Source organism: Pseudophryne corroboree, unplaced genomic scaffold (assembly GCF_028390025.1).
Source record: "Pseudophryne corroboree isolate aPseCor3 unplaced genomic scaffold, aPseCor3.hap2 scaffold_396, whole genome shotgun sequence".
Lineage (NCBI taxonomy): Eukaryota > Metazoa > Chordata > Amphibia > Anura > Myobatrachidae > Pseudophryne > Pseudophryne corroboree.
In genome coordinates, this window is record NW_026970037.1 from 91,138 (window position 1) to 112,683 (window position 21,546).

A 21,546-nucleotide genomic window follows, 5' to 3' on the forward strand; every position below is an offset into this window, starting at 1 on the left:
TGCTTCGCTATGATGATCAACAAGTCACAAGGGCAAACACTCAGGGTGTGAGGCGTAGATCTTAGGACCAGCTGCTACAAGCATGGCAGAGGTGTCACTATCACTGGTGACACCCAGAGAGGTGGCGAGGGAGATTGTAATGCAGTGCGCGCAGATAAGCAGCGCAATGGTAAAAAGGAGGCATGGTTTCATAGGTAGGGGCGTGGCCTGGTGGCCTGAATCTACATTTTGTTGCTCCGGGTGTCCCGGGGGTTGGGGGCTGCACCCGGGGACTAGTGTGTGAGCGGTGCTGGCTCCTGCACAGTGACAGGGCATGGCCACCCAGCATGACGCCTCCCTTCTTGACCATGCTGTAATTGCAGTCGCACTGCAGTTCAGCGTGATCATAAAAAATGGTGTAGGCTCCTGCTGGTGCAGACTGTATGTGCGCGCAGGAAGCCGCCACCATTTTTGTGATCACAGCGGCTGAATGTGATGTCATACAGCCGCTGTGACCACGCCCCCTGTGTCTCCTCCGTTGCAGACCCCATTTTGAAGCCTTGCCCCCGCACCGCTCCATCCCTGACTTGGAAATGGAGTGTTGCTGACCCACCTCTCCCCCCCTTCCCCGCCCCGATTGACAGGCAGAGGCGATCACATTCTCTGCGGGGTGCCGCAGAAAATGCAGGCACATGCGTATGCTCTTAGCAATTTTTGCAGTTGGATCGCTTATTGTGATTGCAATCCAACCTGAATCAGGCCCTATTACCTATCACAATGCGCTGCGGGCAGTACAAAATTGGGTTAATATAGGAGAAAAACCCCCAGACCTGTGCTCCTTAACTGTACCTGGTGGCTAGTGGAGCGGCTGCCCAGTAATCAGTGTCCACCGCAGTGCGCACACGGCCCACCCCCTACGGCCTCGCTCCCCTTCATCAGCGGCCTCGTGATCCGGAAGGGTGGTGTGTGTGTGACTGACCTTAGGATGAAACCGGAGCCTCCGCTGCAGTGACCCAGCAACCAGGGCACGGGAGTATACAGCGCCGCTGGGAGTGATGAAGCTGCAGTAAAGATGTCTATTAGACCTAGCCTGCTGCAGCCCTTGTAGATTCTCATAAAACAAGTTCTTCTTTTCTTGTCAAAATTAATAGCTAAGAATAGGCTGCCTGAGGCAGGCCCCTGTTAATTGGCCTGCTACTGAAGGCACCAACTACAAACTGAGCTCCCTGTTCATGGAAGCGGGGTTATAGAGGAGAATGCACTGAGCTTCTTGGGAACAGTCAAAAGCTTTGAGCCGGTTGGTGCCTCAGATCAAGATCCTACTCTACACCCCAATGTGAATCCTTGTGGAGTCCAGTGTACCCCACAGAAGAAATGAATGTGTCACACCCATTGGCAGCAACCTTAGAATAGCTGCTGACGGGCACAATTGAGAAAGGAAGGGGGGGGGGGGGACATTTGAATCCAGCACATAGATGCAATTCAAATATGTAATTTGTACCTTCCTATTTTAAAATATAATGGATGAACCTCACCCTGTGAGAACAATCTTCATGATCAAGAGATCTAATATGTAAAATAAGTATGAGTTGGGATAGGGCTGGGGAGGGTGGCAGCTCGGGCAGCCCCTCCCCCGTCAAGTTAAGGAGATTCAACTGAGGAAGCACAAGGGAACTCTCGCCTCGGGGGCAACAACTGCAGGGAGACCACATCTTTTCAGATGAACATGGGAGGGCGGAAGGCTGCCTAATACTGAAGCACCATCAAATATCAAACCATATCCAACAACTAGTACAAGCATTCCTGGGGGAAGGTCTGCAGCAGAAGGATTTGCATACGGTGATGTCATCCAAGCAGTGGGCCAAAGTTGGCTGGAACCCTCATCTGCATATAAAAAGAGAAAAGGGGCATGCAGGGCATGGCGGCCTTTTGCAGTGCTTGGATGACCCCTAGTTCGCATTAAACACCCCCACCCTCCTTTGGTGTGGGGCTCATGTTGGCCATGCCCCATCCCCTGAAGCATTCATGCTGATTCGGATTCCATAGAGAAAAGGGGCATGCAGGGCATGGCGGCCTTTTGCAGTGCTTGGATGACCCCTAGTTTGCATTAAACACCCCCACCCTCCTTTGGTGTGGGGCTCATGTTGGCCATGCCCCATCCCCTGAAGCATTCAAGCTGATTTCTTGCAGCAGCTGGGCACTGTAACATATAAAGAGCTGCGCGTTGCTGCCATTTTTACTCGTGCATTGAAGAGAGAGCGGAGAGGACGTGGCTATGTTCTCTCAGTGGAAATCTCAATATCAGTGCTCAGTATCAGTGGTTACTTATTGCTGCTCAGTAATACTAGTAGTGTGTCTCTCCTGCTCAGTGTCAGTTCTCAGTAGTATCCTCATCAGTGCTCAGTATCACTGCTCATTGTCTTGTGCTGCATTGTGGTGCTCAGCATACTACAGTACATTACTAATAGTCCAGTGCTGCATCTTGCTGCTCAGTGTCAGTTCTAGTATCCTCATCAGTGCTCACTATCACTGCTCATTGCATTGTGGTGTTCTGTATACTACAGTAACATAGTAATATAGTATATATAGAGGAGCGGGTTCGGTTCTCCGAGAACCGAATTCCCGACGAACTCCACGTGGTTTACACTGGTCCGAGGCAGGCTCGGTTGTTCCCGCCTGACTCGGAAAACCTGAACAAGGGAAAATGTCATCATCCCGCTGTCGGATTCTCGCGAGATTCGGATTCCATATAAAGAGCTGCGCGTTGCCGCCATTTTTACTCGTGCATTGAAGAGAGAACGGAGAGGACGTGGCTATGTTCTCTCAGTGGAAATCTCAATATCAGTGCCCAGTATCAGTGGTTACTTATTGCTGCTCAGTAATACTAGTAGTGTGTCTCTCCTGCTCAGTGTCAGTTCTCTGTAGTATCCTCATCAGTGCTCAGTATCACTGCTCATTGTCTTGTGCTGCATTGTGGTGCTCAGCATACAACAGTACATTACTAATAGTCCAGTGCTGCATCTTGCTGCTCATGTTGGCTATGCCCCAGCCCCTGAAGCATTCAAGCTGATTTCTTGCAGCAGCTGGGCACTGTAACAGCTCCAGAGCTGCTCTGTAAGGCAAGTAAAAGGGTGTTGGCCCTGCAGCACTACCTGTAGTTTGCATTGTGCGTTGGAAGGCACAAAGTAAGCAGACAGGAGAAGTCAGGAGAGTGCACAAGGGCATAGAAGGCAGGGGCTCAAGAAAAGAGAAGTGGAAACAGACAGCAAACTAGGCTGGAGAGAGACCTGAGACAAAGAGATCTGAATTATACGAGTAGCCGACCAGAGGAAACACAAATTATGCAGTCAAGTGTCCCACATTTGGGGAAATCGTAGGAGCAGCACACCCAGAGTGCAATGGGTGAGCCTTGCCCTGGTAGAAGCACCTTCCTGATCATAGTATCTCACTTGGCAGGTAAGTAGGAGTTGGGCTTGAGCTGGGGAGGGTCGCTGCTCGGATACCCCCCTGTCAAGTGAAGGAGATCCAACTGAGGCAGCACAAGGAAACTCTCGAAAAAAAACAAGGCTAGAGGAAGATCTGAGACAAAGAAATCTGACTTTTACCAGAGCTGACCAGAGGAAAGCACAAACACAGTCCCCCACTACCACAAATAATGCAGTCGAGTTTCCCACATTTGGGGAAATCACAGGGGTCAGCATACCCAGAATGCAATGAATGAACCTCACCCTGGGAGAACAATCTTCATGACCATGGTATCTCCTATGCAAAATAAGTATGATTTGGGATAGGGCTGGGGAGGGCCGCTGCTCAGGCACATCTCTGTCAAGTAAAGGAGATTCAACTGAGGCAGCACAAGGGAACTCTCATCTGGGGACAACAACTGCAGGGAGAACACATATTTTCAGATGAACATGGGAGAGCAGAAGGCTGCCTAATACTGAAGCACCCCAAACAACAAACCAAATGCAACAACTAGTACAAGCATTCCTGGGGGAAGGTCTGCAGAAGACGGATTTGCATACGGTGATGTCATCCAAGCAGTGGGCCAAAGTTGGCTGGAACCCTCATCTGCATATGAAAAGAGAAAAGGGGTATGCAGGGCATGGCGGCCTTTTGCGGCGCTTGGATGACCCTTAGTTCGCATTAAACACCTCCACCCTCCGTCGGTGTGGGGCTCATGTTGGCTATGCCCCAGCCCCTGAAGCATTCAAGCTGATTTCTTGCAGCAGCTGGGCACTGTAACAGCTCCAGAGCTGCTCTGAAAGGCAAGTAAAAGGGTGTGGGCCCTGCAGCACTACCTGTATTTTGCATTGTGCGTTGGAAGGCACAAAGTAAGCAGACAGGAGAAGTCAGGAGAGTGCACAAGGGCATAGAAGGCAGCGGCTCAAGAAAAGAGAAGTGGAAACAGACAGCAAACTAGGCTGGAGAGAGACCTGAGACAAAGAGATCTGAATTATACGAGTAGCCGACTAGAGGAAACACAAATTATGCAGTCAAGTGTCCCACATTTGGGGAAATCGTAGGAGCAGCACACCCAGAGTGCAATGGGTGAGCCTTGCCCTGGGAGAAGCACCTTCATGATCATAGTATCTCACCTGGCAGGTAAGTAGGAGTTGGGCTAGAGATGGGGAGGGTCGCTGCTCGGGCACCCCCCTGTCAAGTGAAGGAGATCCAACTGAGGCAGCACAAGGAAACTCTCGAAAAAAGAACAAGGCTAGAGGAAGATCTGAGACAAAGAAATCTGTCTTTTACCAGAGCTGACCAGAGGAAAGCACAAACACAGTCCCCCACTACCACAATTAATGCAGTCGAGTTTCCCACATTTGGGGAAATCACAGGGGTCAGCATACCCAGAATGCAATGAATGAACCTCACCCTGGGAGAACAATCTTCATGACCATGGAAACTCCTATGCAAAATAAGTATGATTTGGGATAGGGCTGGGGAGGGCCGCTGCTCAGGCACATCTCTGTCAAGTAAAGGAGATTCAACTGAGGCAGCACAAGGGAACTCTTATCTGGGGACAACAACTGCAGGGAGAACACATATTTTCAGATGAACATGGGAGGGCAGAAGGCTGCCTAATACTGAAGCACCCCCAAACAACAAACCAAATGTAACAACTAGTAAAAGCATTCCTGGGAGAAGGTCTGCAGAAGACGGATTTGCATACGGTGATGTCATCCAAGCAGTGGGCCAAAGTTGGCTGGAACCCTCATCTGCATATGAAAAGAGAAAAGGGTTATGCAGGGCATGGCGGCCTTTTGCGGTGCTTGGATGACCCCTAGTTCGCATTAAATACCTCCACCCTCCTTCGGTGTGGGGCTCATGTTGGCTATGCCCCAGCCCCTGAAGCATTCAAGCTGATTTCTTGCAGCAGCTGGGCACTGTAACAGCTCCAGAGCTGCTCTGTACGGCAAGTAAAAGGGTGTGGGCCCTGCAGCACTACCTGTAGTTCGCATTGTGCGTTGGAAGGCACAAAGTAAGCAGACGGGAGAAGTCAGGATAGTGCGCAAGGGCATAGAAGGGAGCGGCTCAAGAAAACAGAAGTGGAAACAGACAGCAAACTAGGCTGGAGAGAGACCTGAGACAAAGAGATCTGAATTATACGAGAGCCGACCAGGGGAAACACAAATTATGCAGTCAAGTTTCCCACATTTGGGGAAATCGCAGGAGCAGCACACCCAGAGTGCAATGGGTGAGCCTTGCCCTGGGAGAAGCACCTTCATGATCATAGTATCTCACCTGGCAGGTATGTAGGAGTTGGGCTAGAGCTGGGGAGGGTCGCTGCTCGGGTACCCCCCTGTCAAGTGAAGGAGATCAAACTGAGGCAGCACAATGGAACTCTCGAAAGAAGAACAAGGCTAGAGGAAGATCTGAGACAAAGAAATCTGACTTTTACCAGAGCTGACAAGAGGAAAACACAAACACAGTCCCCCACTACCACAAATAATGCAGTTGAGTTTCCCACATTTGGGGAAATCACAGGGGTCAGCATACCCAGAATGCAATGAATGAACCTCACCCTGGGAGAACAATCTTTATGACCATGGTATCTCCTATGCAAAATAAGTATGATTTGAGATAGGGCTGGGGAGGGCCGCTGCTCAGGCACATCTCTGTCAAGTAAAGGAGATTCAACTGAGGCAGCACAAGGGAACTCTCATCTGGGGACAACAACTGCCGGGAGAACACATATTTTCAGATGAACATGGGAGGGCAGAAGGCTGCCTAATACTGAAGCACGCCCAAACAACAAACCAAATGCAACAACTAGTACAAGCATTCCTGGGAGAAGGTCTGCAGAAGACGGATTTACATACGGTGATGTCATCCAAGCAGTGGGCCAAAGTTGGCTGGAACCCTCATCTGCATATGTTGAAGATACAATTTGTGAATTGCATTTAACACTATCTCCCTTTCCTGGGGAGAAGATGGTAGGGCCGATTTGAAAAACCGGCGAGGAGGCACCTCTTCGAATTTCAGCTTGTAACCCTGAGAAACAATTTCTATTGCCTAGGGATCCACCTGCGAATGAACCCAGATGTGGCTGAAAACTCGAAGACGTGCCCTCAACTGGGCGGACTCCTTTAGCGGAGCCCCAGCGTCATGCGGTGGATTTTGTAGAGGCCGGGGAGGACTTCTGTTCCTGGGAACTAGCTGTGTTGTGCAGCTTCTTCCCTCTGCCCTTACCTCTGGCAAGAAAGGACGCACCTCGTACTTTCTTGTTTCTCTGTGATCGAAAGGACTGCATTTGATAATGTGGTGCTTTCTTAGGCTGTGAGGGAATATAAGGCAAAAACTTTGATTTACCAGCTGTAGCTGTGGAGACTAGGTCCGAGAGACCTTTCCCAAACAATTCCTCACCCCTGTAAGGTAAAACCTCCATATGCCTTTTTGAGTCGGCATCACCTGTCCATTGCCGGGTCCATAGGACTCGTCTAGCAGAAATCGACATAGCGTTTATTCTAGAACCCAGTAGACTAATGTCACTTTGAGCATCTCTCATATATAGGACAGCATCTTTTATATGCCCTATGGTCAATAACATAGCATCCTTATCTAGGGTCTCAATCTCTGCTGATAAGGTATCTGTCCATGCTGCCACCGCGCTACAACCCCGGCCGACGCAATTGCCGGTCTGAGTAAGGTACCAGAATGTGTGTAAATGGACTTTAGGGTAACCTCCTGCTTGCGGTCAGCAGGGTCCCTGATGGTAGCCGTATCCTGGGATGGCAGCGCTACCTTTTTGGATAAGCGTGTCAATGCTTTATCCACCCTAGGGGAGGATTCCCACCGTATCCTGTCCATTGGCGGGAAAGGATACGCCATAAGAATCCTTTTGGGAATCTGCAGCTTTTTGTCTGGAGATTCCCAAGCTTTTTCACATAATTCGTTCAACTCATGTGAGGGGGGAAAGGTTATCTCAGGTTTCTTTCCCTTATACATGTGTACCCTCGTGTCAGGGACAGGGGACTCTGTGATGTGCAAAACATCTTTTATTGCAATAATCATATATCGAATACATTTAGCCAATTTTGGCTGTAACTTTGCATCATCGTAGTCGACACTGGAGTCAGAATCTGTGTCGGTATCTGTGTCAACTATTTGGGATAGTGGGCGCTTTTGAGACCCCGAAGGTCCCTGCGACATAGGGACAGGCATGGGTTGACTCCCTGACTGTTCCCTAGCTTCAGCTTTGTCTAATCTCTTGTGTAATAAGTTTACATTAGCACTTAAAACATTCCACATATCCATCCAGTCAGGTGTCGGCGTTGTCGATGGAGACACCACATTAATTTGCTCCTGCTCCTCTCTAGGAGAGCCTTCTACCTCAGACATGTCGACACACGTGTACCGACACACCATACACTCAGGGAATCCTCTTATCTGAGGACAGTTCCCCAACAAGGCCCTTTGGAGAGACAGAGAGAGAGAGAGTATGCCAGCACACACCCCAGCGCTATATGACCCAGGAAAAAAACACAATAATTTTATGTTTACCCAGTAGCGCTGTATTTCCATATATATATGCGCCTAATTATGTGCCCCCCTCTTCTTTAAGACCCTCTTTCTACCGTGGTATAAGCAGGGGAGAGTCCGTGGAGCTTCCCCTCAGCGGTGCTGTGGAGAAAATGGCGCTGGTGAGTGCTGAGGGAGAAGCCCCACCCCCTCAGCGACGGGCTTCTGTCCCGCTGAAATATAGCAAAAAAATGGCGGGGGCTCTTATATATATATACAGTGCCTAGCTGCATATATATTTATTTTGCCAAAGAGAGGTCTATATTGCTGCCCAGGGCGTCCCCCCTGCGCCCTTCACCCTTACACTGACTGCCGTGTGTGAGGTGTATTGGAGCAATGGAGCACAGCTTTACTGCTGTGCGTTACCTCAGTGAAGATCATGAAGTCTTCCGCCGCCTCTGAAGTCTTCTTTTCTTCTCATACTCACCCGGCTTCTATCTTCCGGCTCTGCGAGGGGGACGGCGGCGCGGCTCTGGGACGGACGGCGAGGGTGAGACCTGCGTACCGATCCCTCTGGAGCTAATGCTGTACAGTAGCCTAAGAAGCAGAGCCTATCAACTCACAGAAGTAGGTGTGCATCTTTCCCCTCCGCCCCTCGATGCAGGGAGTCTGTTGCCAGCAGGCTCCCTGAAAATAAAAAAATCTAACAAATATACTTTCTGTCAGGAAACTCAGGAGAGCTCCCTGAAAAGCACCCAGTCTCCTCTGGGCACAGTAGTAAACTGAGGTCTGGAGGAGGGGCATAGAGGGAGGAGCCAGTGCACACCCAGATCTAAAGTCTTTCTTAAAGTGCCCATGTCTCCTGCGGAGCCCGTCTATCCTTACGGAGTCCCCAGCATCCTCTAGGACGTAAGAGAAAAATTATGCTGGCAGAAAAATCCAATTGAGTGATTAAACAGCTCCAGAGCTGCTCTGTAAGGCAAGTAAAAGGGTGTGGGCCCTGCAGCACTACCTGTAGTTTGCATTGTGCATTGGAAGCCTAGTTTGCTGTCTGTTTCCACTTCTTTTTTCTTGAGCCCCTCCCGTCTATACCCTTGTGCACTATCCTGACTTCTCCTCCCGTCTGCTTACTTTGTGCCTTCCAATGCACAATGCAAACTACAGGTAGTGCTGCAGGGCCCACACCCTTTTACTTGCCTTATAGAGCAGCTCTTGAGCTGTTACAGTGCCCAGCTGCTGCAAGAAATCAGCGTGAATGCTTCAGGGGCTGGGGCATGGCCAACATGAGCCCCACACCGAAGGAGGGTGGGGGTGTTTAATGCGAACTAGGGGTCTCGCACAATGCGAACTACAGGTAGTGCTGCAGGGCCCACACCCTTTTACTTGCCTTACAGAGCAGCTCTGGAGCTGTTACAGTGCCCAGCTGCTGCAAGAAATCAGCTTGAATCCTTCAGGGGCTGGGGCATAGCCAACATGAGCCCCACACCGACGGAGGGTGGAGGTGTTTAATGCGAACTAGGGGTCATCCAAGTGCCGCAAAAGGCCGCCATGCCCTGCACGCCCCTTTTCTCTTTTCATATGCAGACGAGGGTTGAAGCCAACTTTGACCCACTGCTTGGATGACATCTCCATATGCAAATCCATCTGCTGCAGGCCTTCCCCCAGGAATGCTTGCACTAGTTGTTGCATTTGGTTTGTTGTTTGGGGGTGCTTCAGTATTAGGCAGCCTTCTGCCCTCCCATGTTCATCTGAAAATATGTGTTCTCCCTGCAGTTGTTGTCCCCAGATGAGAGTTCCCTTGTGCTGCCTCAGTTGAATCTCCTTTACTTGACAGAGATGTGCCTGAGCAGCGGCCCTCCCCAGCCCTATCCCAAATCATACTTATTTTGCATAGGAGATACCATGGTCATGAAGACTGTTCTCCCAGGGTGCGGTTCATTCATTGCATTCTGGGTATGCTCACCCCTGTGATTTCCCCAAATGTGGGAAACTCGACTGCATTATTTAATGCGAACTAGGGGTCATCCAAGCACCGCAAAAGGCCACCATGCCCTGCATACCCCTTTTCTCTTTTCATAAGCAGACGAGGTTTGAAGCCAACTTTGACCCACTGCTTGGATGACATCACTTGCTGCCTTTCCAATGAAGCAAGTTTAATTTAATAATAGGTGAAAAACCATCCCTACAAAGGTGTTAATCAGATACTTGGCTTTGTGGACACTTTTCAGAGCACAAATTTGTTAGCATAAAAATAAAGCCAGAAAATGAAGAGCTGTTTAATCACTCAATTGGATTTTTCTGCCAGCATATTTCTTTTTCTCTGCAACCCACTGCTAAATTGTGCTTCCTAGCTGTTTTTATAAAATCACTGAATCAAATCTAACTCTGATTACATCAGAGAAGGCCAGGTACCCTACACCATAACAGGGGGTTTGACATTTTGACTTGTCTACTTAAAGATCACCAAAATCTGATAACAAGGTCAATTAAGTCCCTGGGTGGGATTGAACCACCAACCTTTTGGTTAATAGCCTTACACACTAACTGATTGCGCCACAGCGACACTTTGCAAAAGTACATACTGACAAAGGCTAATAAGCATTCATCTAGAACGATTCCTAGAAACATTTTAAAAAGTCAATAATGTGGAGAGTTTTTGTAAGATGTTTCTTCCATCAACCAATGAAGAAACACATTGGTACTTTCCCATGATGAGTGAGTGCTTCAGGATCTTTTGCACTTACATGTGCAGCAGAGTACTGTAATGGAAGCATGCTGGGTCCATAACCCAGAGGTAGGCAGATTGAAACTATCCTCTGCTATATGCATTTTTTTTTGTTAATTAAAGTAATCCAAAACTGGGATTGATATTTTTGCTCTTTTATTTTTACTTAAAGTACAATAACTTTTACCATTTTAATTTGTTTTAATAGTATATTGACAGTATTGTTTTCTTTCAAAAATCCAATTAATTTTCTTTACCCGATTATTAAAATGGTAATTGACAAAAACAAACTACATTGTCACCAGAAGAGCAATACAAAATGTACAAGTGATATATTAAAATCATCTTTCCAGCTTGAATTTCAATGATGCATTGGGGCAACGATTTTGTGAGAAACATCTTCACCCTTAAATAAAGATTTTCTTAATTCCTTACCTGTGTGCTAATTAGATATCACCTTGTTTTCACATTAAACAGACTTCCACATGAGAAAACAGCAAATATGCAGTGGCGTTAATGTTTCCTGGTGTCAACCTGTATTATTTCCGTAGATATTGAAATGAGGATGCATCTTGCTGCCTTTCCAATGAAACAAGTTTAATTTAGTAATAGGTGAAAAACCATCCCTACAAAGATGTTAATCAGATACTTGGCTTTGTGGACACTTTTCAGAGAACAAATTTGTAATCATAAAAATAAAGCCAGAAAATGAAGAGCTGTTTAATCACTCAATTGGATTTTTCTGCCAGCATTTTTCTTTTTATCTGCAACCCACTGCTAAATTGTGCTTCCTAGCTGTTTTTTTATAAAATCACTTAATCAAATCTAACTCTGATTACATCAGAGAAGGCCAGGTACCCTATACCATAAGAGGGGGTTTGCAATTTTGACTTGTCTACTTAAATATCACCAAAATCTGATCACAAGGTCAATTACGTCCCTGGGTGGGATTGAACCACCAACCTTTTGATAAATAGCTGAACACACTAACCGATTGCGCCACAGAGACACTTTGCAAAAAGCACATACTGACAAAGACTAATAAGCATTCATCTAGAACGTTTCCTAGAAAAACTTTAAAAAGTCAATAATCTGGAGAGTTTTTGTAAGATGTTTCTTCCAGCAACCAATGAAGAAACACATTGGTACTTTCGCATGATGAGTGAGTGCTTCAGGATCTCTTGCACTTACATGTGCAGCAGAGTACTGCAATGGAAGCATGCTGGGCCCATAACCCAGAGGTAGGCAGATTGAAACTATCCTTTGCTATATGATTTTTTTTTTTTGTTCATTAAAGTAATCCAAAACTGGGATTGATATTTTAGCTTTTATTTTTACTTAAAGTACAATAACTTTTACCATTTTAATTTGTTTTAATAGTATATTGACAGTATTGTTTTCTTTCAAAAATCCACTTAATTTTCTTTACCCTATTATTAAAATGGTAATTGACAAAAACAAACTACATTGTCACCATAAGAGCAATACAAAATGTACAAGTGATATATTAAAATCATCTTTCCAGCTTGAATTTCAATGATGCATTGGGGCAACGATTTTGTGAGAAACATCTTCACCCTTAAATAAAGATTTTCTTAATTCCTTACCTGTGTGCTAATTAGATATCACCTTGTTTTCACATTAAACAGACTTCCACATGAGAAAGCAGCAAGGATGCAGTGGCGTTAATGTTTCCTGGTGTCAACCTGTATTATTTCAGTAGATATTGAAATGAGGATGCATCTTGCTGCCTTTCCAATGAAGCAAGTTTAATTTAGTAATAGGTGAAAAACCATCCCTACAAATATGTTAATCAGATACTTGGCTTTGTGGACACTTTTCAGAGAACAAATTAGTTAGCATAAAAATAAAGCCAGAAAATGAAGAGCTGTTTAATCACTCAATTGGATTTTTCTGCCAGCATATTTCTTTTTCTCTGCAACCCACTGCCAAATTGAGCTTCCTAGCTGTTTTTATAAAATCACTGAATCAAATCTAACTCTGATTACATCAGAGAAGGCCAGGTACCCTACACCATAACAGGGGGTTTGAAATTTTGACTTGTCTACTTAAAGATCACCAAAATCTGATAACAAGGTCAATTAAGTCCCTGGGTGGGATTGAACAACCAACCTTTTGGTTAATAGCCTTACACACTAACTGATTGCGCCACAGCTACACTTTGCAAAAGTACATACTGACAAAGGCTAATAAGCATTCATCTAGAACGATTCCTAGAAACATTTTAAAAAGTCAATAATGTGGAGAGTTTTTGTAAGATGTTTCTTCCATCAACCAATGAAGAAACACATTGGTACTTTCCCATGATAAGTGAGTGCTTCAGGACCTCTTGCACTTACATGTGCAGCAGAGTACTGTAATGGAAGCATGCTGGGTCCATAACCCAGAGGTAGGCAGATTGAAACTATCCTCTGCTATATGCATTTTTTTTTGTTAATTAAAGTAATCCAAAACTGGGATTGATATTTTTGCTCTTTTATTTTTACTTAAAGTACAATAACTTTTACCATTTTAATTTGTTTTAATAGTATATTGACAGTATTGTTTTCTTTCAAAAATCCACTTAATTTTCTTTACCCGATTATTAAAATGGTAATTGACAAAAACAAACTACATTGTCACCAGAAGAGCAATACAAAATGTACAAGTGATATATTAAAATCATCTTTCCAGCTTGAATTTCAATGATGCATTGGGGCAACGATTTTGTGAGAAACATCTTCACCCTTAAATAAAGATTTTCTTAATTCCTTACCTGTGTGCTAATTAGATATCACCTTGTTTTCACATTAAACAGACTTCCACATGAGAAAACAGCAAAGATGCAGTGGCGTTAATGTTTCCTGGTGTCAACCTGTATTATTTCAGTAGACATTGAAATGAAGATGCATCTTGCTGCCTTTCCAATGAAGCAAGTTTAATTTAGTAATAGGTGAAAAACCATCCCTACAAAGGTGTTAATCAGAGACTTGGCTTTGTGGACACTTTTCAGAGAACAAATTTGTTAGTATAAAAATAAAGCCAGAAAATGAAGAGCTGTTTAATCACTCAATTGGATTTTTCTGCCAGCATATTTCTTTTTCTCTGCAACCCACTGCTAAATTGTTCTTCCTAGCTGTTTTTATAAAATCACTGAATCAAATCTAACTCTGATTACATTAGAGAAGGCCAGGTACCCTACACCATAACAGGGGGTTTGAAATTTTGACTTGTCTACTTAAAGATCACCAAAATCTGATAACAAGGTCAATTAAGTCCCTTGGTGGGATTGAACCACCAACCTTTTGGTTAATAGCCTTACACACTAACTGATTGCGCCACAGCGACACTTTTCAAAAGAACATACTGACAAAGGCTAATAAGCATTCATCTAGAACGATTCCTAGAAACATTTTAAAAAGTCAATAATGTGGAGAGTTTTTGTAAGATGTTTCTTCCATCAACCAATGAAGAAACACATTGGTACTTTCCCATGATGAGTGAGTGCTTCAGGATCTCTTGCACTTACATGTGCAGCAGAGTACTGTAATGGAAGCATGCTGGGTCCATAACCCAGAGGTAGGCAGATTGAAACTATCCTCTGCTATATGCATTTTTTTTGTTAATTAAAGTAATCCAAAACTGGGATTGATATTTTTGCTCTTTTATTTTTACTTAAAGTACAATAACTTTTACCATTTTAATTTGTTTTAATAGTATATTGACAGTATTGTTTTCTTTCAAAAATCCTATTAATTTTCTTTACCCGATTATTAAAATGGTAATTGACAAAAACAAACTACATTGTCACCAGAAGAGCAATACAAAATGTACAAGTGATATATTAAAATCATCTTTCCAGCTTGAATTTCAATGATGCATTGGGGCAACGATTTTGTGAGAAACATCTTCACCCTTAAATAAAGATGTTCTTAATTCCTTACCTGTGTGCTAATTAGATATCACCTTGTTTTCACATTAAACAGACTTCCACATGAGAAAACAGCAAAGATGCAGTGGCGTTAATGTTTCCTGGTGTCAACCTGTATTATTTCCGTAGATATTGAAATGAGGATGCATCTTGCTGCCTTTCCAATGAAGCAAGTTTAATTTAGTAATAGGTGAAAAACCATCCCTACAAAGATGTTAATCAGATACTTGGCTTTGTGGACACTTTTCAGAGAACACATTTGTTATCATAAAAATAAAGCCAGAAAATGAAGAGCTGTTTAATCACTCAATTGGATTTTTCTGCCAGCATTTTTCTTTTTCTCTGCAACCCACTGCTAAATTGTGCTTCCTAGCTGTTTTTTTATAAAATCACTTAATCAAATCTAACTCTGATTACATCAGAGAAGGCCAGGTACCCTACACCATAAGAGGGGGTTTGCAATTTTGACTTGTCTACTTAAATATTACCAAAATCTGATCACAAGGTCAATTACGTCCCTGGATGGGATTGAACCACCAACCTTTTGATTAATAGCTGAACACACTAACCGATTGCGCCACAGAGACACTTTGCGAAAAGTCCATACTGACAAAGACTAATAAGCATTCATCTAGAACGTTTCCTAGAAAAACTTTAAAAAGTCAATAATCTGGAGAGTTTTTGTAAGATGTTTCTTCCAGCAACCAATGAAGAAACACATTGGTACTTTCGCATGATGAGTGAGTGCTTCAGGATCTCTTGCACTTACATGTGCAGCAGAGTACTGCAATGGAAGCATGCTGGGCCCATAACCCAGAGGTAGGCAGATTGAAACTATCCTTTGCTATATGCATTTTTTTTTTGTTCATTAAAGTAATCCAAAACTGGGATTGATATTTTAGCTTTTATTTTTACTTAAAGTACAATAACTTTTACCATTTTAATTTGTTTTAATAGTATATTGACAGTATTGTTTTCTTTCAAAAATCCAATTAATTTTCTTTACCCGATTATTAAAATGGTAATTGACAAAAACAAACTACATTGTCACCAGAAGAGCAATACAAAATGTACAAGGGATATATTAAAATCATCTTTCCAGCTTGAATTTCAATGATGCATTGGGGCAACGATTTTGTGAGAAACATCTTCACCCTTAAATAAAGATTTTCTTAATTCCTTACCTGTGTGCTAATTAGATATCACCTTGTTTTCACATTAAACAGACTTCCACATGAGAAAGCAGCAAGGATGCAGTGGCGTTAATGTTTCCTGGTGTCAACCTGTATTATTTCAGTAGATATTGAAATGAGGATGCATCTTGCTGCCTTTCCAATGAAGCAAGTTTAATTTAGTAATAGGTGAAAAACCATCCCTACAAATATGTTAATCAGATACTTGGCTTTGTGGACACTTTTCAGAGAACAAATTCGTTAGCATAAAAATAAAGCCAGAAAATGAAGAGCTGTTTAATCACTCAATTGGATTTTTCTGCCAGCATATTTCTTTTTCTCTGCAACCCACTGCTAAATTGTGCTTCCTAGCTGTTTTTTTTATAAAATCACTTATTCAAATCTAACTCTGATTACATCAGAGTAGGCCAGGTACCCTACACCATAAGAAGGGGGTTTGAAATTTTGACTTGTCTACTTAAAGATCACCAAAATCTGATAACAAGGTCAATTACATCCCTGTGTGGGATTGAACCACCAACCCTTTGATTAATAACCAAACACACTAACAGATTGCGCCACAGAGACACTTTACAAACGTACATACTGACAAAGGCTAATAAGCATTCATCTAGAACGTTTCCTAGAAAAACTTTAAAAAGTCAATAATCTGGAGAGTTTTTGTAAGATGTTTCTTCCATCAACCAACGAAGAAACACATTGGTACTTTCCCATGATGAGTGAGTGCTTCAGGATCTCTTGCACTTACATGTGCAGCAGAGTACTGCAATGGAAAAATGCTGGGCCCATAACCCAGAGGTAGGCAGATTGAAACTATCCTCTGCTATATGCATTTTTTTTTGTTAATTAAAGTAATCCAAAACTGGGATTGATATTTTTGCTCTTTTATTTTTACTTAAAGTACAATAACTTTTACCATTTTAATTTGTTTTAATAGTATATTGACAGTATTGTTTTCTTTCAAAAATCCACTTAATTTTCTTTACCCTATTATTAAAATGGTAATTGACAAAAACAAACTACATTGTCACCAGAAGAGCAATACAAAATGTACAAGTGATATATTAAAATCATCTTTCCAGCTTGAATTTCAATGATGCATTGGGGCAACGATTTTGTGAGAAACACCTTCACCCTTAAATAAAGATTTTCTTAATTCCTTACCTGTGTGCTAATTAGATATCACCTTGTTTTCACATTAAACAGACTTTCACATGCGAAAACAGCAAATATGCAGTGGCGTTAATGTTTCCTGGTGTCAACCTGTATTATTTCCGTAGATATTGAAATGAGGATGCATCTTGCTGCCTTTCCAATGAAGCAAGTTTAATTTAGTAATAGGTGAAAAACCATCCCTACAAAGATGTTAATCAGATACTTGGCTTTGTGGACACTTTTCAGAGAACAAATTTGTAATCATAAAAATAAAGCCAGAAAATGAAGAGCTGTTTAATCACTCAATTGGATTTTTCTGCCAGCATTTTTCTTTTTCTCTGCAACCCACTGCTAAATTGTGCTTCCTAGCTGTTTTTTTATAAAATCACTTAATCAAATCTAACTCTGATTACATCAGAGAAGGCCAGGTACCCTATACCATAAGAGGGGGTTTGCAATTTTGACTTGTCTACTTAAATATCACCAAAATCTGATCACAAGGTCAATTACGTCCCTGGGTGGGATTGAACCACCAACCTTTTGATAAATAGCTGAACACACTAACCGATTGCGCCACAGAGTCACTTTGCAAAAAGCACATACTGACAAAGACTAATAAGCATTCATCTAGAACGTTTCCTAGAAAAACTTTAAAAAGTCAATAATCTGGAGAGTTTTTGTAAGATGTTTCTTCCAGCAACCAATGAAGAAACACATTGGTACTTTCGCATGATGAGTGAGTGCTTCAGGATCTCTTGCACTTACATGTGCAGCAGAGTACTGCAATGGAAGCATGCTGGGCCCATAACCCAGAGGTAGGCAGATTGAAACTATCCTTTGCTATATGAATTTTTTTTTTTGTTCATTAAAGTAATCCAAAACTGGGATTGATATTTTAGCTTTTATTTTTACTTAAAGTACAATAACTTTTACCATTTTAATTTGTTTTAATAGTATATTGACAGTATTGTTTTCTTTCAAAAATCCACTTAATTTTCTTTACCCTATTATTAAAATGGTAATTGACAAAAACAAACTACATTGTCACCATAAGAGCAATACAAAATGTACAAGTGATATATTAAAATCATCTTTCCAGCTTGAATTTCAATGATGCATTGGGGCAACGATTTTGTGAGAAACATCTTCACCCTTAAATAAAGATTTTCTTAATTCCTTACCTGTGTGCTAATTAGATATCACCTTGTTTTCACATTAAACAGACTTCCACATGAGAAAGCAGCAAGGATGCAGTGGCGTTAATGTTTCCTGGTGTCAACCTGTATTATTTCAGTAGATATTGAAATGAGGATGCATCTTGCTGCCTTTCCAATGAAGCAAGTTTAATTTAGTAATAGGTGAAAAACCATCCCTACAAATATGTTAATCAGATACTTGGCTTTGTTGACACTTTTCAGAGAACAAATTAGTTAGCATAAAAATAAAGCCAGAAAATGAAGAGCTGTTTAATCACTCAATTGGATTTTTCTGCCAGCATATTTCTTTTTCTCTGCAACCCACTGCCAAATTGTGCTTCCTAGCTGTTTTTATAAAATCACTGAATCAAATCTAACTCTGATTACATCAGAGAAGGCCAGGTACCCTACACCATAACAGGGGGTTTGAAATTTTGACTTGTCTACTTAAAGATCACCAAAATCTGATAACAAGGTCAATTAAGTCCCTGGGTGGGATTGAATAACCAACCTTTTGGTTAATAGCCTTACACACTAACTGATTGCGCCACAGCTACACTTTGCAAAAGTACATACTGACAAAGGCTAATAAGCATTCATCTAGAACGATTCCTAGAAACATTTTAAAAAGTCAATAATGTGGAGAGTTTTTGTAAGATGTTTCTTCCATCAACCAATGAAGAAACACATTGGTACTTTCCCATGATAAGTGAGTGCTTCAGGACCTCTTGCACTTACATGTGCAGCAGAGTACTGTAATGGAAGCATGCTGGGTCCATAACCCAGAGGTAGGCAGATTGAAACTATCCTCTGCTATATGCCTTTTTTTTGTTAATTAAAGTAATCCAAAACTGGGATTGATATTTTTGCTCTTTTATTTTTACTTAAAGTACAATAACTTTTACCATTTTAATTTGTTTTAATAGTATATTGACAGTATTGTTTTCTTTCAAAAATCCACTTAATTTTCTTTACCCGATTATTAAAATGGTAATTGACAAAAACAAACTACATTGTCACCAGAAGAGCAATACAAAATGTACAAGTGATATATTAAAATCATCTTTCCAGCTTGAATTTCAATGATGCATTGGGGCAACGATTTTGTGAGAAACATCTTCACCCTTAAATAAAGATTTTCTTAATTCATTACCTGTGTGCTAATTAGATATCACCTTGTTTTCATATTAAACAGACTTCCACATGCGAAAGCAGCAAGGATGCAGTGGCGTTAATGTTTCCTGGTGTCAACCTGTATTATTTCAGTAGACATTGAAATGAAGATGCATCTTGCTGCCTTTCCAATGAAGCAAGTTTAATTTAGTAATAGGTGAAAAACCATCCCTACAAAGGTGTTAATCAGAGACTTGGCTTTGTGGACACTTTTCAGAGAACAAATTTGTTAGTATAAAAATAAAGCAAGAAAATGAAGAGCTGTTTAATCACTCAATTGGATTTTTCTGCCAGCATATTTCTTTTTCTCTGCAACCCACTGCTAAATTGTTCTTCCTAGCTGTTTTTATAAAATCACTGAATCAAATCTAACTCTGATTACATTAGAGAAGGCCAGGTACCCTACACCATAATAGGGGGTTTGAAATTTTGACTTGTCTACTTAAAGATCACCAAAATCTGATAACAAGGTCAATTAAGTCCCTTGGTGGGATTGAATCACCAACCTTTTGGTTAATAGCCTTACACACTAACTGATTGCGCCACAGCGACACTTTGCAAAAGAACATACTGACAAAGGCTAATAAGCATTCATCTAGAACGATTCCTAGAAACATTTTAAAAAGTCAATAATGTGGAGAGTTTTTGTAAGATGTTTCTTCCATCAACCAATGAAGAAACACATTGGTACTTTCCCATGATGAGTGAGTGCTTCAGGATCTCTTGCACTTACATGTGCAGCAGAGTACTGTAATGGAAGCATGCTGGGTCCATAACCCAGAGGTAGGCAGATTGAAACTATCCTCTGCTATATGCATTTTTTTTGTTAATTAAAGTAATCCAAAACTGGGATTGATATTTTTGCTCTTTTATTTTTACTTAAAGTACAATAACTTTTACCATTTTAATTTGTTTTAATAGTATATTGACAGTATTGTTTTCTTTCAAAAATCCTATTAATTTTCTTTACCCGATTATTAAAATGGTAATTGACAAAAACAAACTACATTGTCACCAGAAGAGCAATACAAAATGTACAAGTGATATATTAAAATCATCTTTCCAGCTTGAATTTCAATGATGCATTGGGGCAACGATTTTGTGAGAAACATCTTCACCCTTAAATAAAGATGTTCTTAATTCCTTACCTGTGTGCTAATTAGATATCACCTTGTTTTCACATTAAACAGACTTCCACATGAGAAAACAGCAAAGATGCAGTGGCGTTAATGTTTCCTGGTGTCAACCTGTATTATTTCCGTAGATATTGAAATGAGGATGCATCTTGCTGCCTTTCCAATGAAGCAAGTTTAATTTAGTAATAGGTGAAAAACCATCCCTACAAAGATGTTAATCAGATACTTGGCTTTGTGGACACTTTTCAGAGAACAAATTTGTTATCATAAAAATAAAGCCAGAAAATGAAGAGCTGTTTAATCACTCAATTGGATTTTTCTGCCAGCATTTTTCTTTTTCTCTGCAACCCACTGCTAAATTGTGCTTGCTAGCTGTTTTTTTATAAAATCACTTAATGAAATCTAACTCTGATTACATCAGAGAAGGCCAGGTACCCTACACCATAAGAGGGGGTTTGCAATTTTGACTTGTCTACTTAAATATTACCAAAATCTGATCACAAGGTCAATTACGTCCCTGGATGGGATTGAACCACCAACCTTTTGATTAATAGCTGAACACACTAACCGATTGCGCCACAGAGACACTTTGCGAAAAGTACATACTGACAAAGACTAATAAGCATTCATCTAGAACGTTTCCTAGAAAAACTTTAAAAAGTCAATAATCTGGAGAGTTTTTGTAAGATGTTTCTTCCAGCAACCAATGAAGAAACACATTGGTACTTTCGCATGATGAGTGAGTGCTTCAGGATCTCTTGCACTTACATGTGCAGCAGAGTACTGCAATGGAAGCATGCTGGGCCCATAACCCAGAGGTAGGCAGATTGAAACTATCCTTTGCTATATGCATTTTTTTTTTGTTCATTAAAGTAATCCAAAACTGGGATTGATATTTTAGCTTTTATTTTTACTTAAAGTACAATAACTTTTACCATTTTAATTTGTTTTAATAGTATATTGACAGTATTGTTTTCTTTCAAAAATCCAATTAATTTTCTTTACCCGATTATTAAAATGGTAATTGACAAAAACAAACTACATTGTCACCAGAAGAGCAATACAAAATGTACAAGTGATATATTAAAATCAT

At 41.7% G+C, this 21,546-nt stretch overlaps 6 non-coding genes and 1 pseudogene across 6 annotated transcripts; 1 reads left to right on the forward strand and 6 right to left on the reverse strand.

Annotated features, from left to right (window-relative positions):
* Positions 1 to 3,279: 3,279 nt before the first annotated feature.
* LOC135023341 (U1 spliceosomal RNA) lies at positions 3,280 to 3,443 on the reverse strand. The gene has a single exon (XR_010220309.1). It is a non-coding gene; the product is annotated as a U1 spliceosomal RNA (small nuclear RNA).
* Positions 3,444 to 3,594: 151 nt separating this feature from the next.
* On the reverse strand, positions 3,595 to 3,758 carry LOC135023086 (U1 spliceosomal RNA). Its single transcript, XR_010220095.1, has one exon. It is a non-coding gene; the product is annotated as a U1 spliceosomal RNA (small nuclear RNA).
* Positions 3,759 to 4,428: 670 nt separating this feature from the next.
* Positions 4,429 to 4,592, reverse strand: LOC135023262 (U1 spliceosomal RNA). The gene has a single exon (XR_010220263.1). It is a non-coding gene; the product is annotated as a U1 spliceosomal RNA (small nuclear RNA).
* Positions 4,593 to 4,744: 152 nt separating this feature from the next.
* LOC135023062 (U1 spliceosomal RNA) lies at positions 4,745 to 4,908 on the reverse strand. The gene has a single exon (XR_010220071.1). It is a non-coding gene; the product is annotated as a U1 spliceosomal RNA (small nuclear RNA).
* Positions 4,909 to 5,579: 671 nt separating this feature from the next.
* LOC135023252 (U1 spliceosomal RNA) lies at positions 5,580 to 5,742 on the reverse strand. Its single transcript, XR_010220254.1, has one exon. It is a non-coding gene; the product is annotated as a U1 spliceosomal RNA (small nuclear RNA).
* Positions 5,743 to 5,894: 152 nt separating this feature from the next.
* Positions 5,895 to 6,058, reverse strand: LOC135023009 (U1 spliceosomal RNA). The gene has a single exon (XR_010220018.1). It is a non-coding gene; the product is annotated as a U1 spliceosomal RNA (small nuclear RNA).
* A 3,763-nt stretch (positions 6,059 to 9,821) lies between these two features.
* LOC135023364 (U1 spliceosomal RNA) lies at positions 9,822 to 10,000 on the forward strand (annotated as a pseudogene).
* Positions 10,001 to 21,546: the final 11,546 nt, after the last annotated feature.